Raw genomic sequence first — 16,338 nt, 5'->3', positions numbered from 1 at the left:
TGAGGTTCGTAAGACCATAAGTAAGAAATAAAAACTGACTCTGTGAACTCAGGCCGAGAGCTCCACTATCTTCAAATCTGTTTCAGTGCCTCTGCCTCAGCGAGGTGGGAAATTCAACCCCAGTCTGGGTTGGGCCTTATCATCTGCCAGGTATCCAGAGGTGTGGAGTGTAACAGGCACTTAAAGAAGAAAGCAGGCCTTTGACCTTCAGGCCATCTTGGTTGCTGTGACATCGTCTCTCTCTCTCCACTGCTGTGGCTCCTGGAAGTCTGATGGCTTCGCTGCTGTCCACTTCTGCCAGCACTTGGCTGAGCGCCATGCTCCATGACAGCTGCGCTGAACACATTAATGGGAGGACCAGGGCTCCCCCCAGGGCAGCAGCCCCTCCTCTCCAGACTCACAGGGCCTCTCGATTCCCCTTTCCCTCCGTGCCCTCAGAGCTTCACATTTCCTTCCCCTTCTGGTCCATGGAGAGGGTTTCCAAGGAGCCTAGACCTAAAAAAAAGTGAAATTGTGGTCTCAGAAACTCTGTTTTGATGCCAGAAAGAAATTCTTCAAGTCAAGGAATTGCTGATGGTCTTTCCACTGTTAGAATCAGGGTCAGGAGAAATGCAGAAAGAAGAAAGGTCCGTGAAAACAGTTTAATCATTTATCTTGGAACACATATGAAGATTTAACCCCTCAAAAGTATATGAAGAATCCTTTCCTCTCTTTAAAACTTTGGTTAACTTCGTAATGAATCTAGGTTCTGCATTTGGAATATTAAAATTTTGTCAAGATGAATTGTTGCAGTGGTCATGCAGCAGTGTGAAGGTAGTCACCACGGCTGAGCTAGACATTATAAAATGTTTGAAGTGGAGAAGTGCATATTTTGCATATTTTTCACAATAAAATAGTGAGTTATTCCTTAATCACACACAATATAAAACAGATGACTAAAATCCTCCAAATCCTGCCTCAACCCACCTTTCCAAATATTTCTCCATTTTGCCCTTTGTATTCTCTGATTTTTACTGTGAAATTGTGGTGTAAGAAATAACGTCAAAGTTTCAGTGACTAACCATAACTCATCTCTACTTCTTAGTCATAAAAAGTGCCGGTTGGTTCTGGATGACCTGACCCATCTTCTCATCCCAACTCAAAAAGAGGGAGTCTTCTCTGGAATACAATATTCTCAAGGTAGAGGGCAGGAGGTGAGGAAGATGGACTTGGGGAACGTACTTCCTCCAAATTCATTGGCCAAAGCATGTCCTGGGATGAAGCCCAACAACCAGTTGGCAGAGAAACACACTCCTCCATGGAGGCAGGAAGGGGAAGTGGTTATTTAGTGCAATAATACAACAATAAAATATCTGCAGTCTACACTTTTAATGACAAATTCTTATTTCACTTCCCCTCCACTGACAAAATATGCAACAGTCTTATCTGCAGCAATCTTGAAGCTCTCCTGGGCAGCACAAGGGCGGTCCCTGCTAGTGGCCAGGAAAGGCCTTAGATTAGCTGTAATCCCGTCTCTCTGTAGTCATTCCTCAGTACATTGTTCTTCTAGCCCCAGAGTTCAAACTTTTAGAAATCTCTTTCTTTTCGTGATCTTCTTTTTAAAAATCTTAATTGGCAGGTCAAAGTTGTGACATTGGGGATGGAGTTGTGGCTCAGTTGTAGAGCCCTTGCCTGGCATGTGTGAGTCCCTATTTGTGTGATCCTCAGCACTGAATATAAATAAATAAATAAACAAACAGATTGATTGATTGATTGATTGATTAAAAATCCATTGACAGCTAAAAATATTTTTAAAAAAAGTTGTGTACATTGATTGTGTGCCACATGCTGCTTTGAAATATGTGTGCATTGGGGGATGGTGAGTTGAGTAATGGCCAGAGGATTTCCCCCACACCTTTATCATCATTTTGTGATGAGAGTACTTAAAACAAAGCTCTTCAGTGATTTCTGAGAACAACCCACATTGTTACTAGCTTGAATGTCCACACTGTGCCATAGATAACTAAGTGGAATTGTGTACAATTGGGCAATATCTGCCCACTGCGTCCCCACAGAGACCCTGGTGACCACCATTCTCCTCTCTACACCTCAGTCCAGCATTTTAAGATTCCACATATGGAGAGATCATGTGGTTAATTTATTTCACTTGCCAAAATCCCTTCCAAGTTCATCCATGGGGTTGCACATGATGGACTTTCCTTCTGCAATGAGGCTGAAGAACATTCCATTGTAAGTACATACCACAGTCTCTTTATCCATTCTTCTGTGGTGATACTTGGGTTGGTTCCATAGTCTGGCTCTTAGGAACAATTCTGCAAGAGCACAGGAGAGTAGTCAGCTCTTCCACAGATTGATTTAATTTTGTTTCTGTGACTGGAATTGCTAGATCGCACAACAGTTCTCTTTAATTTTTTGAGGTACTTCCATCTAATTTCCCTGATGGCTATACTGATTTACATTCCCACTAAGGCAATGCAAGTTCTCCACGTCCTTGCTAATACTTGTTAATATTTTTCTCTTTTGGATAATGACCATTTTAGCAGGTGTAAAGTTTTGACCACATCTAAGGAGAACACTGGAGATGATGCTCTTCTTGGGTCATGCACAGCTTTTTCCCCATTCATCTTCACCATGGACCTCCTCCAAGATGCCCCTTAATGATCTGACCTGGAATTGTTGGTGCCTTCGGTAGTTATTTTCCACACTGGGTGACCAATGGTACATGCACTTTCCAGATCAATAATATATACACAAAGCAGCCCTGAAAATAGTGTTTAAAACTATTTGAAGATGTGAGAATATGTTTACAACTTTTCTCTGAGAGATGGAAAAGCAGATCAGATTACAAAATGAAATACTCTGTGATTATAAATAGCTGACTCTGATGTTAGAATTAGGCTGATTTTATTTTCTCATATATGTATGTGATTTTTTTCCATCTTATATATAAAGTTACTTAACTTTTCTGTCAGAAACTAATTTTAAGTAAGTAATTTTAAGGAGTTCTTTCGAGAATGCTACAGGTGCAGAAGGATCCAGAAGTTGGTCATTATTTGAAATGCATGTAGTGGTCTGCCTGTAATTCCCTTTTTGTCAAATATGTGTGGCTTTAAAACCACTATTTTATGGTGTCCTCCTTAAATTTTACCTGATCAGTGTATCAGGAATGCTGTTCATTAACCCAAAACTAACTTCTGGTGAAAAAGTAATTGGACCATGTCACGTGATTCAAATTGAGGCCACCACTGTCAAGGCAGCACTGATAACTGAGGGCCATCCCTCATGGGGGCATGGGATGTACTTTAAGAGCATGATTCCCCCTCATTAAACATAAGGCATGGATTCCCAGGTGGCGAAACTGGCTTCCACACCCTCCAGGACAGCCGGCCAAGCAGCCTGGCAAGTGACACTCGGTACACAACACCCAGACTGGCTTGGCTGAGAGCCACCAGAGCTCCTTTGCAAGGCATGGGAAGCATCTGTCTCCCCACAGCTGAGCCTCCTCTACAAATTTCAGCAGCAGCAGTGGGTGGGCTAGCCCTGTCCTTGTGTGCAAGGCTTTGGTTGGCAATGTTCTGGTGCCGCAGTCTTGGCTGGGCACAGAATCACGAGCCCTCAGCATTCTGGGAATTCCCAAGGGCCGGGCCATCGCAGTTCTTTACTGGTCTGCGGCTCTTTCAAATCTCTATGTGCAGGTGGTCCTGGTCAGCCCAGGAAAGTGGCCACATGAGTAGATTCTCTTGCATTCCAGCACTGGCACTGAGGTGCAGCCAACACATCTCACTAAACTGAGCCCCTCAGGAGGGAATGTCTGCCTTCCAGAGTGGGAGGCTGAGGATTCCCACAAAGGGCACCAAGTTATCAAGCTTGAATTCAGAACTGATCAAGATACAAGAAGCAAACTGTAGGCAAAGAGGAGAACAAAGTGATACAGTCCTTAGTGAAGATCCTCTTGGGGAACAGGACTGATAGCTGGACCCCAGAATCAGCTAGAACCACCCAGCAGTCATAGGCCTTTCTAGAGCAGAGCAGTTCCCCTGAGCCGCATAGATGTGGCTGTACCTAGAAGAACACATGGGAGTGCATGGTCCCTGAAGAAGCTCATCCCAGGAGAGAACTGGAGAGGGAGGAAGGGTGGAGACCCACAGGCCACCCCAAGAAAGAACAGGCCCTAAATGCAGGGTTACTCTGGGTAACAGACCAAGTCAGTCTGCAGCAGCCTGCTGATGAGGGGAGAAGGGGCCAGGGAGCTGGGCCTGCCCTTTCTTTCCCCTCTAAACTCACCAGTGAGCTATGTCATTCCTGCTCACCAGGAGAAGAGACAGAGAGGGAGCAGAGAGGAGCCAGAGCATTAGATTCCTGGTGATTCTGGAGTGGGGAAGAAGTGCACTCAGGCTCCAGTGTGAAGTTTGGCCCCCATCTCCGTAGTGAAAACTTAGAGAGCTGAGGGTCAGCCAGCCAGGAGTCCAGTGCACCCTGGGGATTTCAATCTTCGCATCTGCTATTCGTTATCATACATGTGGAGTGTTTCTCTGAAGCCAGGCACTGTATTAAACAGAACTGGAGCAAAAAGATGGAGATAGTCTGGCCCTTCACCAGTAGGAGATGGTCACCTGAGTGCTGAGGTTTCTGAATCCCTTGAACCTTCTGCAATTTGGGGCTTTTCATAGCAGCCCTGGGTGTAGCAGAGCAGCTCCAAGTCGAGGAAGACAGGGAGGCAGGTGCTCCTCAAACTGCTGGAGAGAAGCTTTTCAGCTTGTCTGTGAATAGTCGCTTTGCCCTCAAACACAGAACCCCAAATGTGGGTTTGCAGTGGTTGAAGCTATTGACTAAAATTATGAAAATCCAGACCAAGAGAAGGGTCATGGGGGGACAGGGATCAAGAAACAATTAAGGAATAAATATTAATTAAGAACCAGTGTTTCTGAGAGGCCCACTGTCTCTGACATGTGGTTTGTTATGTAGCATTCAAGTTGTTGAATGAGTTAATATGATTCATGAAGATACTCGTAACAGTTATTTGTTTAAAACATTCCCAGGCTTCTCTCTGATCTCAAAGTCTAACTAAGATGGCTTATAAGGACAGGTAGAGGGCTGGCAATGTAGCTCCATGGTAGACCTAATGCTTAGCATGCATGAGGCCCTGCTAGATCCCCAGAACCACAAAAACCACGGGAAGAGTCTAAGCACTCCTCCTAGTTGGAGCTCTTTCCCTTGAAATCTGTGATGAACTGGACCAAATCTCTTTCCCTTCCCTGGACAGGCCACATGCGGTCTGTGATCTGCATGTCCAAATCTTCTTTGGCCTGGAGCCCTTCCCAAGCCTCCCCTGACTCCACCTTATTTCAGGGAATTGCTTCCCTTCCTACTGCAGGAATGGCCTACAGGTCCCTTGACTCCTCTGGGAATGTCTGAGCTTATGTCCTTCTAGCTGCCTCAACCCTGACTAGCCCTCACTGGGCACCTCCTCCCATCCCTGTCACTCACTCTTAAGTCCTGCAGGGATGGCGCCACAGTGTTCTCCCTATGGCTGCACCTCGGGTAAAAGAATTAATGAATTCATAGAGCAGTGTTTCTATTTTTTTTTTTAATCTTCATTTAATGATTTTGCTCAACCTTTAAAGTCAGGCTGGAATTAAGAGGGTACTAAGAAGCACTGTGACCCCCATGTCATTGAGCAGGCTGAGAACCAGAGAGGATAAGTGTCTGGTCTGGGTTCACCATGGATTGAGAGATGGGACAAGAACCATGATATTCTCTTTTCATATTCTCAGTTGTGCGTAGTACTCATCTTTTGAGAAAGTGAGAATAAAAATTTATGTTCAATTGTCTCATGATCATCCTGCCAGATGTGAAGATATGAAATCACTAAGATGCAAACCTCCTTTACAACACTTTGCTTTGAATGAAATTACCTCACTTAAAGATGAGTGCAATCCCGTTGATTTGGGAGATGGTAGGGGGGTGAGGGGGTGAAGAGATGTTGGAAGTTCAAGGACAGAGCCAGCAATTTAGCAATACCATTTTAAACTAAAAAAATAGGAAGGGCTGGGGATGTAGCTCAGTGGTAGTACACCCCTGAGTTCAATCTCCTGTACCACATACAAAAAAAAATAAGAATGCAATTATACATGTATATGGGTGTGCATGTGCCACATGTATTACATATACTCATAAAACAAATGATTTTGAGTTTTTCCAGCACATAAAATCCTAAAGCACCTTGAGGAGCTGAGACTTCTTTTGACGCTCGTTCTTCTGAGACATCACACTGTGTTTGACACAGTATAACAAATTTGCTAGATTCAGCTTAAAGTGCTTTCTATGGATTTTTAAAAATGTTTACTTGGTGACATGTAGTTAAGACAATTAAAACTTTGAAAATATCACTTGATAATGTAAAAGCTATGCTCATGAACTTTTCATTGCCTTTCTAGAATTAAGCATGAAGCTTGTATTCTACCACGTTCCAGGGTATCTTTAGGTGCCTAGATGTATAAGAGAAGAGTAATTTGGAAAGAAAATTGCTCATAGAATATCTGGAATGAGGTTAAACTCACAGATCTGGACTGTCCCAACTAGTTGACCTTGAAAGAAATAACCACTCTTCATGTACCATGAGGCGACCAGCTGAGACAAACTGCCGGATCAGGACTGGGAGGCTCTTGGGTTCTCAGCTGTTTCTCTTGCCATCCGGCCGCAGCCTTCTTCTCCCTGGATTTCCACACTGATGTCTATAAAAGTAGAACCATAGAAGCCAGTGATCTCCCAACTTGCTGCTTCAGAATCCATCACACCAAGTAACACATCTTTAATTATGTTTATTATTATTATTAACTTGTTTCTTACTACTGAGCTTAAATTTTTACATTCTTTTATGTATCTCTTCTACCCATTCCCAAGTCCCCAGTTAATGAAGAATTGGGTCTTTTTTTCCATCTTCTAGGTCAGGACAGGCATGTGCTGAACCTGTGTATGAGCTCTCAGGACATTGTGATTCACTGCACTTCTGAAAAATCTTAAAACCCTGTTTCTGAACTCAGACACATGCAGATATATCTTATTCAGGCAGCAGGAGGTGTTGTTCATGGCCAAACCTTTTTGTAGCTGTCACCATGCTGGCCTGTAGGAAACAGGAGTTGACACAGAGTACAGAATTGAGTACTTTGTTTTCTCATTTTCAGTTAAAGGGGGAAGCACCACTCACGCACCACACACTGTTTTGAGCTATGGATCTTTTCCTTGCAACAAGTATTGATGTGAGAGAGGGAGATAGAGAGAAATGATCACCAGGAAGTTGACGGCCAGTGAGGAATATTTCCGTATGCACTTTGAGCTTACAGGGGTTTCAAGTTGTAATGTCTGATTCTCAGTATGTAAGTTTGGAAACATTTCTCTCATGGGATTAGACTCAGGAAGACCAGCATTTTCTCACTGAACTCGTAGGGGATTGTTGATTACTGGGCTGTTTACACATGTATTGATGCCTGGATAAGGTAAGGATCCCCATAGGTGGTGCATGTACAGCAGTTAACAAGGTGTAGTCTTTGGGATCAAGAAGTTTATGGGCTCATAAGTGATGGGCCACAGAATGCAGACAACTGAATAGAAGTAACGGAAGATGAGAGACCACTAGTCCTGACAACTGAAGGGAGGTAGGCAATGCGATGTGCTGCATCCACAATTACCTAGAGACAAAGCACAGAGCCGTCAGGATTTCATGGTTGCTGGAGCTGGGGGCACACATACAATGAATATAATGGGGCTGGAAAGCTTGAAGCTTCTGAAATTCTCCTGAAATATGGAAAAGCATTTAAAGACGTTGACATAATCAGGTCTTCATTTTGGAAAGATCTTCCAGTAACAGTCTAGAGGCCAGCACAGACCGGCAGAAAGAGAAGAGGGAAGGGTTTGGTTGCTACTCTGGGGGCCCAACTGAGCAACGCCTCCAGCAGCAGAGGCAGGGATGTGGACAGTCAGTATAAGTAGAGTTAATGAGACAAGTGACTATTTCCTTATGTGTGGAGACTGAGAGCTACGTGAGGATCAGAGATGATCCAAGGTTGGGACTGCAACACACAAAAGAACATTTGTGTCTTTCAGTAAAATAATAGAAATTTTTAAAAAAGGAGGGTGCCATTCCAGGGGCTCTCCCTGCAAGGTTCTGGCGTTTGCAAGCTTGTCCACAATCACCCATTTCCACATCCATCCATCCATTAATGATTTTCTGAGAACTTTTACATTTGGGAAAATATCAGGGAAATAAAAAGTCCTTGCCTTCAGAGACCTTACGTTCTAGTAGAGAAGGCATAAAAAGAGAACAAATAAACGTTAAATGTGGTAGTATTACCACATTTTAAGTGTCATGAAGAAAGAATAAGCATGGAAGTCAATGTGGTGGGCTGGGAGCCACACAGGTGGATCAGTCTCTGAGGGTAGGCACGGAACACAATAGGTGCAGAGCAGCGGGTGGAGGGCAGTTTTCTCTGGAGAACCTAGAGAATCCATCTTTGCCCTCCCATCAGGAGGTCCTTCCCTGTTGACCAGAATTCTCTTCTCCCCTGGATGCAGAGCTTCTCTCTAGTGACTGTATTGAACATATAGAATGAAGGACTTATTCACAGGAAACACCTTGGCCACAGTCTTTGGGAGTCACCCTCATGTGTCCTGTCCCCACACACTGAACAACAGCATCACATGTGCTGAGACATGAACTGGGACAGGCCTTGGGTAGGGCTTCACGTCCGGCAGCGCCCCACTTCCTCAGACCTACCCAGGTGGCTGGTTGGGGGCGATGACTCAGACTGAGCAGCAAGCCGCTGTGACGCAGAGGTACCGGTCGGTGGCTGAGAAGCAGCAAGGAGGCAAGAGAAGGGTCGGAGTCAGGTGTCCTGACCACACAGCCTGAGCTGCTTGGTGAGTGAGACGCAGTACGTCGGCCTCCTGGGTAACAGGTCATGAAGCGCCTCCTTCCAGATGTGTTTCCCACTTGAGCACAGAGCCAGACAGCCACCCTCAGTCCCAGGCCATCAGCCCAGCACCAGGTGGACCCTGGGCTTCAGCTCCAACAAACTCCTCTTCCGGAGGTCTTCTCTGAGTTGTCAAGTAAAAGTTTCTTTCCTTCCCCTGCAGGCATCATGTCTACATCTGTACAGGTGACTGGTCAGGACAGGCCCTGTGAGTTGGCTCAATTCATGAGCCCTGCCTTGCTAAGAGTGTCCCCACTGTCCCTGGGGACTTGCACATCTCTCCCTCCTCTTCTCAGTTAATCTTTGGAGGACATCCATGGTGGAGTCACCTCCTTCCCATTACAGTGGAGATTCCTGTGAGCTTTCTCATCAGAGCACGGGTCACTTCCAAACTCAGGAAGCACCTCTATGTCCACTTTATGTGCAAGTATCTACAACTTACCGTCATTCTGATCAAAAGTCCACAGAAACTAAAATTAATGTACATACCTCTCCTGTGCCAGAGCCCTCACAGTGCCCAGGAATCTTTGATTCTTTCTTCTTTTGAGTACACATGTTTAAGCCTTGATCTGGCTCTTTAAGTTAAAAAAAATCAGCTTTTATACTATTTTGGTTTTTTTCCCCCCTGACTGAAAAAACTCTGTATTTAAAGATCAAGCCTCACTCTCCGTTCTGCAGAACAAACACAGTGACTTTTGTGTTTGTGTTGGCTTTGGAGTGTGGGCCTCTCTTTCATCTCCCGATGAAGCTTGAGTTTTATGTCTTCATTTCACTGGGTGAAGTGAGAGAATCTTACAGAGGGTCCCTGTGGGGACCTGGAGGAGGCCAGGCTGCACAGAGGGACTCAGAACTCAGTGTGTTTAAAAGGGGAAGGACAGGAGGGCAAGGTCACAGTATTTTTGTCCTGGCTTGTGTGAGTGTTGGACAGAATGTTAAGCTGAGCATTATCTGATTAACCCACTCAGTAGCCCTGGGAGCTGAGAGTTCAGACCTGTCACTTTGCCCTGCAGTCAGTCAACGAGGCTGATCCGGAGGAGGGAAGATGTCTGTAGACACCTGGAAGCCATGTGCAGTGGGCTTTGCAGCTGACACCTCTTAGGCAGAACCTCGATTCTCTCTTCTTTCTGCCTTGCTTCATTGACCAGCTCTGGGATGACCAGCTTTAAGGTGCTGCAGACTGATGGCACCTCTTTCAGGCCCAACCTACCCATGTCCCCCTCCAGCCCAGGCATCTCTGTGATTGCAAGGTAGCACACCTATGCAGCCAGGCCAGGGCGACTGGGCTCAGCTTGGGTACAGCGGGTGGGACTGGTGCACAAGTGGTCTCTCCCCTTCCTTCTCCAGCTGCAGGTTCCCAGGATTCATGCCATGTGTCTTCTTGGATTTCAGGGTGAGGTCATACACCAGTCACTGTGGCAGCAGCCACCACTCCATGGGTTTTAGTCAGCTTTTTCACTGCAGTGTTTTAAAAGATCTGACAAGAACAATTACAGAGGAGGAAAAGTTTATTTAAGGGCTCACAGTTTCAGAGGTCTCAGTCCATAGACAGCCAGCTCCATTCCTCCTCTTCCAGAGTTGAGATAAGCCTGAATATCATGGCGGAAGAGTATAGTGGAGGGAAGCAGCTCACATGATAATCAGCAAGAAGAGGGAGACTCCACTGGCCAGATGCAACATATGTACCCCGAAGCCAATGCCCACCTCCTCCAGCCACACCCTACCCACCTTCAGTTACCACTCAGTTAATCCCCATCAGGGAATTAATTCCATGATTGGGTTAAGAGTCTCAGATCCCAATCATTTCTCCTCTAAACACTCTTTCATTGTCTCACCTGTGAGCTTTGGGGGCTCACCTCACATCCAAACCATAGCAGGACCTTTGCACTGCTGTCCCACTCTCCTTCCCACTGTACGCCCTGTTATTTTTCCCATTTGCTGGACCACCTGCTTCAATGAAGCACTCGCCTCAAGTTTTGTCTCAGGCTCAGCTTTGTAGGGAGCCCAGGCTGAATCAGAATTCAAACCCAAGCTCAGAACCCATGTTCATTAACCTTTCTATTGATTTTCAAGCTTGTCTGCCCTTTTGTATCCCTGGAGATATTTAAATAAAATATATTCCTAGACTTGCCCCCTGATCTCATCATATACATCTTCAGAAGAGGTAAAATGTATGCTTTCTTTATTTTGTTTTCCTAGGTTTTTTGTTTCTTTGTTTGTTTGTTTCCTATAGAATCTAGACACCATTCTTAAAGGGCCAAAGCTCCTCATTCAGGCTTTGACTGGGTTCAAAGTCCAAGTCTCCATCGCTGTCTCTCTGTTGTGCTTCCAATGCCTACTACACTCTGGGATCATAGCAGACAAATGACAAAAGTGCCTTGCTCCTCCCCCACCCCTGTGAAAAATGTTGTCCACATGAACTATAAATGACATCTTTGGAAAAGAATCCAGGAACATGTTTCCTTAAAGAACAGCCTATTTAGAAAAGCCAGAGATAATACCATTTAAAATCTTGGCTCCTCTAAGTCACTTACGGTTGCTAATCACCACCTGAGGCTTGATGATCTCCCCAAAGCTGGGACCCATAAAAAGAGACCCAAGGAAGGATAGGACATTATGTTTTAGATGCGCGGTTGGGTGGCAGAAAAGCACAGTGGGTTTCAAAGAGCATGGGGAGAAGTAAACACTTGCACTTGAGCTTTTAGTCCATTCTAAACTCCTCTGAGCTTTGGTTTTATCAGTTGTCAAACAAGGGTAGAGACATTTCATCAGAGTAAGAATGATATAAGGTGACATTCAAATATCCATTATAAACTGTCACCTGATCTACACGCACAAGGATTAATCCAAGGAACTGAGAATCTGTGAACCAGGTAGCTCATCTATCCAGCCTAGCACCTCTGCTTTTTCTGAAAACCGTGAATAGTGAAAGGGATGTTTTTCTAGCATCCTGTCACTTAATCTGGGACAGAAGCAGCTATTGTTTTTCCACTGACTTCTTTTGCCAACTTTAAAATTTGAAATCTGCTATATTTTCCCATCTGATTATTATACTATATTTTAGAGTAAAATGATTAGAAATCTCTACCTGGAACTCATTTTGACCATCCTCTGATGGTCACCTTCAGAAACACATTTAAAAATGGTTACCTGTATGTTTTTCTTGAAATATTGAAAGCTGCATGATCTTGAAAATGAAAATCATTTACTTAACCTTGACTGTGCAGTGGTTAATATGTCATGGAATGGTAGGTCTATAGACAAGTTATATATTTTCCATAGAAAAAACAAAACTGTTCATTGGTCACTTAAAGTAGGCATTAAAACTTTAAGTCAATATTCAAATTGTTTTCCTTCCTTCCTTTAATATACAAATGCTAATCTAATAGCATTATGACTCAGAAAAAATGTTGTGAATTTCTTGGTCCATAAGAACATAAAATTTAAGCAAGGGAGTGTGATTCAATATAATTCAATTCAATAAGTATTTACTGAACAACTCGCTTGCCTTGCGATGTTTTGGGACATCATAGCTGCAAGACTAACTGCTATAACCTTAAACAAAGGTAATATTCTAAAATCTTTTTGTTGCCTGCAAACACATCACCTGATTTAACTCCAACAACTTCCCAGAGAGTTGAACAGTTGAGATGTGATGTGCATTGTGAAGATAGAAGAACTGATGTTAGTTAGGTAGGGGGATTCAAATTGATGGATTAAGTACCATACTTCAAACCCAGTACTTAGTTTCAAAAGTTGAATTGCTCAACAAACCTGCAACATGATTATTTTAACTACTTCTGTTTTATTGAAGAACAAATTGAGTCTCAGGGAGATTAAAGGGTTCACCCAAGGTCACACAATTGTACAACCCCCCAGGATGCCTGACTCCAAATACAGTTGATATTTGAAGCCAATGGGAGCCATTGAAGTAAGGAATGGGAAATTACCAACTCATCTAAATGCCACTGGAAACTGAGCTGCTTCAGAAACAAGGCACTATGACTGCTGCGTGGACCTCAGTCCTTCCACTACCTTGGAGGTGTGAATCCAGTTCTCTCACTGTGCTCTTTGGCATATTAAAGCCTCACTCATTTACATCATGAAATCTGGCAGACGATCATTCAATATCAATTCCATCCTTTCTCTAAACAGCACAGAGTCATTTGTAAAATATTTAAAATATTCTATAAGTCATTGAGTCAGAGGGAGATGTCATCCCTTGCAGAACAATTTGCCTCTGCCTACTCTGTGAGGACAGAGAGGGGACTTCAATCAAAAGACCATGTTAGGTGTCCACAGACGAGCCACTTACCTCTGCAAGCTCCAGCATCCTTTGGGGTGTGGTGAAGTTACAGGACACCGCGCTGACCCCTCTGCGGAATCACTTTGCCCCTCACAGGTCAGGTTCCCATATCTGCAAAAAACGGAGGTAGGGACAGTGACTAAACCAGACCAACATAAAGTGGAAAGAGTGCTCACAGAGAAAGTCAGGGAAATGGCAGAAGAAGATGAAGGCTCTCACAAGTTCATCTCGCTCACTTAGTAACTGAACCAGTGATTCTCTCCACATGCAGCCATCTGGGGCAAGTGCGGCATCCAGGGCTGAGACTGCGGGTGTGTTTCAGGAACTGGGTAGAGCTCTGAACAGCGAGATCTGGCAAGGCTCCATCCTGCTAATGTGCTGTGTTGGTTTCCTGGAGCCTCCATAAGGAAGTGGGTCAGGCTGGGTGGTGCAGAGAGCAGCCATTTACATCCTATGGGCTGGGAGTCTGAGAGCAGGGTGTGGGCAGGGCTGGCTCCTTCTGAGGCCTTCCTTGACATACACATGGCTGTGCCCTGTGTCCTCACATGGCCTTCCCTCTGTGAGTGTCTGCATTCTAATCACATCTTTTTATAAGGATACCAGACATAGTGGGTTAGGTCCAACCTAATGAACTTTTTAAACATTAATCACCTCTTTAAAGACTCTGTCTCTAAACACAGTCACATCTGAGATACTGGGATTTAGGACAACTTGAGTTTTCGGAGGCCCAAGACAATCTGCGACCTCAGGTGATTAACTTGCTGAGTCTCCTCTCCTCATCTATTAAAATGGCACTAATGATGCTTAGATTAAAGTTGCATCATCAATATTAGCAATGACATATTTAAAGAAATTAAATACAATGGGTACCATAACATTGAGTTCTTTCTGTTACTCAGGAGAGACAAGCTGATGGATGATGCCCAGGCTTGGTGGCTTACCATATTACAGATAGTTTTCCAGGTCAGATGCCTCTCCTTCCAATACTGACTCTGGAATCCAGCCTCCTTCCATGACTGGAAATAACCCTATCTTCAGGTGGTAGCCTCCAGAGATGCCCTGGAAGTGGATTCTAGCTCTGGGATGCACCAGAGCATCCTCACCGAGGCCGGCCTTCCCCTAGCCCAAACAGGTGACATGACCTACCTTGGGACAAGGGGTCCCACAAAGGAAGTCAGGGTGGAAGTCTTCTTCCAGTGACCACCTCATACTGGGGAAGTGGAGGACAGACATTTGATGGCAGGTAGCCAGGTGCATCGTTTAGGGCGCTCAGGAGGACAGGTGGAGGTACTCTCAAACTGGGGATGAGGGCAGTGAAGTAACAGCTCACAGAGGAATGGAAGGTTCTGGGGCAAGCACAAGCACACAGTGGGCAGGGAGCTGGGGGAGGGAGTGAACCCAGGACCTTGATGGAGGGACAGCCCTGTGCATATGGTCCTCCTGCAAGCATGGTAAGTGTGCCCTGGTGGAGACACTCAACCACAGTGACTGCAAGGCATTAAAGCTGAGAAGAAATACCAACTCAGTCCTCAGTCCTGTCCAGCCTCCTGCTCTGCTGACTGCTATTCCGGGCCTCGGTAGAGCCAGAGGGCAAGAGGCATTTATGAGGCTCATGGGGGTGGCCTCAGAGTCCTGGGCAGATGGACAGGCTAGAGAGTGGACAGAGGGACAAATCTGAGAAGCAGAGCATAGTATAAGAGATAGGCTTGAGGTCTTGGAAGGTCTCCTGGGGCGACTCCATTACTATTTTGGACTCCCTACTCTTTCCTTTCCAGAAGGGACAGGAGACAGACAGGTGAGCAGAAGTGCTAGAAGGCATGGCTGCCTGCCATGGAACCAGCACAGATTTGTGTTGACCAACGGAGAGGAGCCTGCAGCAAGAGGCCACTGAGTGCAAACCCATTCTTCAGCCTTACTGCAAGGCAGGCGCCATCACCCCCCCTTTAAAGAGCTCTACTTCCTGGCTCCCTTTTCCTCAGCCTTTCCACCCGCAGCAGCCTCTCATATGAACAGCATGCCCCAAGCACTCATGACCTTCAACCCCTTAGGAGGTCCAGGAAGACAAATCATGCAACTGTGCAGAACCACAGAGGTACACCCAAAGCCAAAAGGGTACACACGGTTTATAACGACACAAAAGCACACTCTGAAGTGCAAGGCATCAGTCTCACTCCAAACATTTGTCCTACAGATCTCTTTTGCCTCATCAACCAACACTCCTTTCAAATAAGGAGACAGAGGAGGTAGAAAGTTAAATGATTCATTCTGAAATTTCTGAGTTCATTGATGGCAGAAATAGGATTGCGAGGCATAGACCTTGTTCATTCTCTATACTCACCATCTCAACATATCATACAGTCTCACCCACAATTATACCCTCACACTCACCCACACATTCACACACACACACAGGTGGCCTCTTGCTGTCCAAGGATTATAATGCCCTCCTGATTCCTGTCAAAGTCCCCTTTACCTACTAATAGAGTAGTTGCTACCACAGTGGCTGGATCATAGGGAGTGCTTGAAACATAGCCCCTTCCCTTCAGCCCTACATATGTAAGACAGAGCCCTGTCAAAAACATGTGCATGCATGTACACATGTACACACACACACACACACACACACACACACACATACCTTGGACCTCCAGCTGTACCAAAATGATAATCCATACCTTCTATCAAAGCCACATCTACCTGACAACTTAGTCAGAACTTTGTATTAATCAGCTTCTCATTGCCGTGACTCAAATGCCTGACAAGAACAAATTAAAGGAGAAAACAATTATTTAAGTTATGGTTTCTGATGTTCAGTCCATGGCTGGTCAACTCCATTGTTCTGGGTCACAGGTGAGGTAAGCGTCATGACAGAAAGCTTGTGGAGGAAACTGCTCAGTCCATGGCAGCAGGAAGCAGGGGGTGATCCCACCACTCACTTCCTCCAGCCACACCCTACCTGCCTACAGCTACCACTAACCCATTAAATGGTTTAATCCAAAGTTTAGGTTACAGCTCTCATAATCTAATCATTTCACCAATAAATATTCTTGAATTGTCTAAAACATG

The 16,338-nt window shown here is 45.0% G+C and overlaps 1 long non-coding RNA gene across 1 annotated transcript; it reads right to left on the bottom strand.

Annotated features, from left to right (window-relative positions):
• Nucleotides 1–2,101: 2,101 nt before the first annotated feature.
• LOC308654115 lies at nt 2,102–13,576 on the bottom strand. The gene is made up of 4 exons (XR_014023175.1): nt 13,492–13,576; nt 13,282–13,383; nt 6,561–6,734; nt 2,102–2,312 (listed from the first exon to the last, which is right to left on the bottom strand). It is a non-coding gene; the product is annotated as an uncharacterized lncRNA (long non-coding RNA).
• Nucleotides 13,577–16,338: the final 2,762 nt, after the last annotated feature.

The sequence above is a fragment of the Spermophilus citellus genome (assembly GCF_964194105.1).
Source record: "Spermophilus citellus genome assembly, chromosome: 8".
NCBI lineage: Eukaryota > Metazoa > Chordata > Mammalia > Rodentia > Sciuridae > Spermophilus > Spermophilus citellus.
This window is presented reverse-complemented; position numbering and strand designations above follow the sequence as displayed.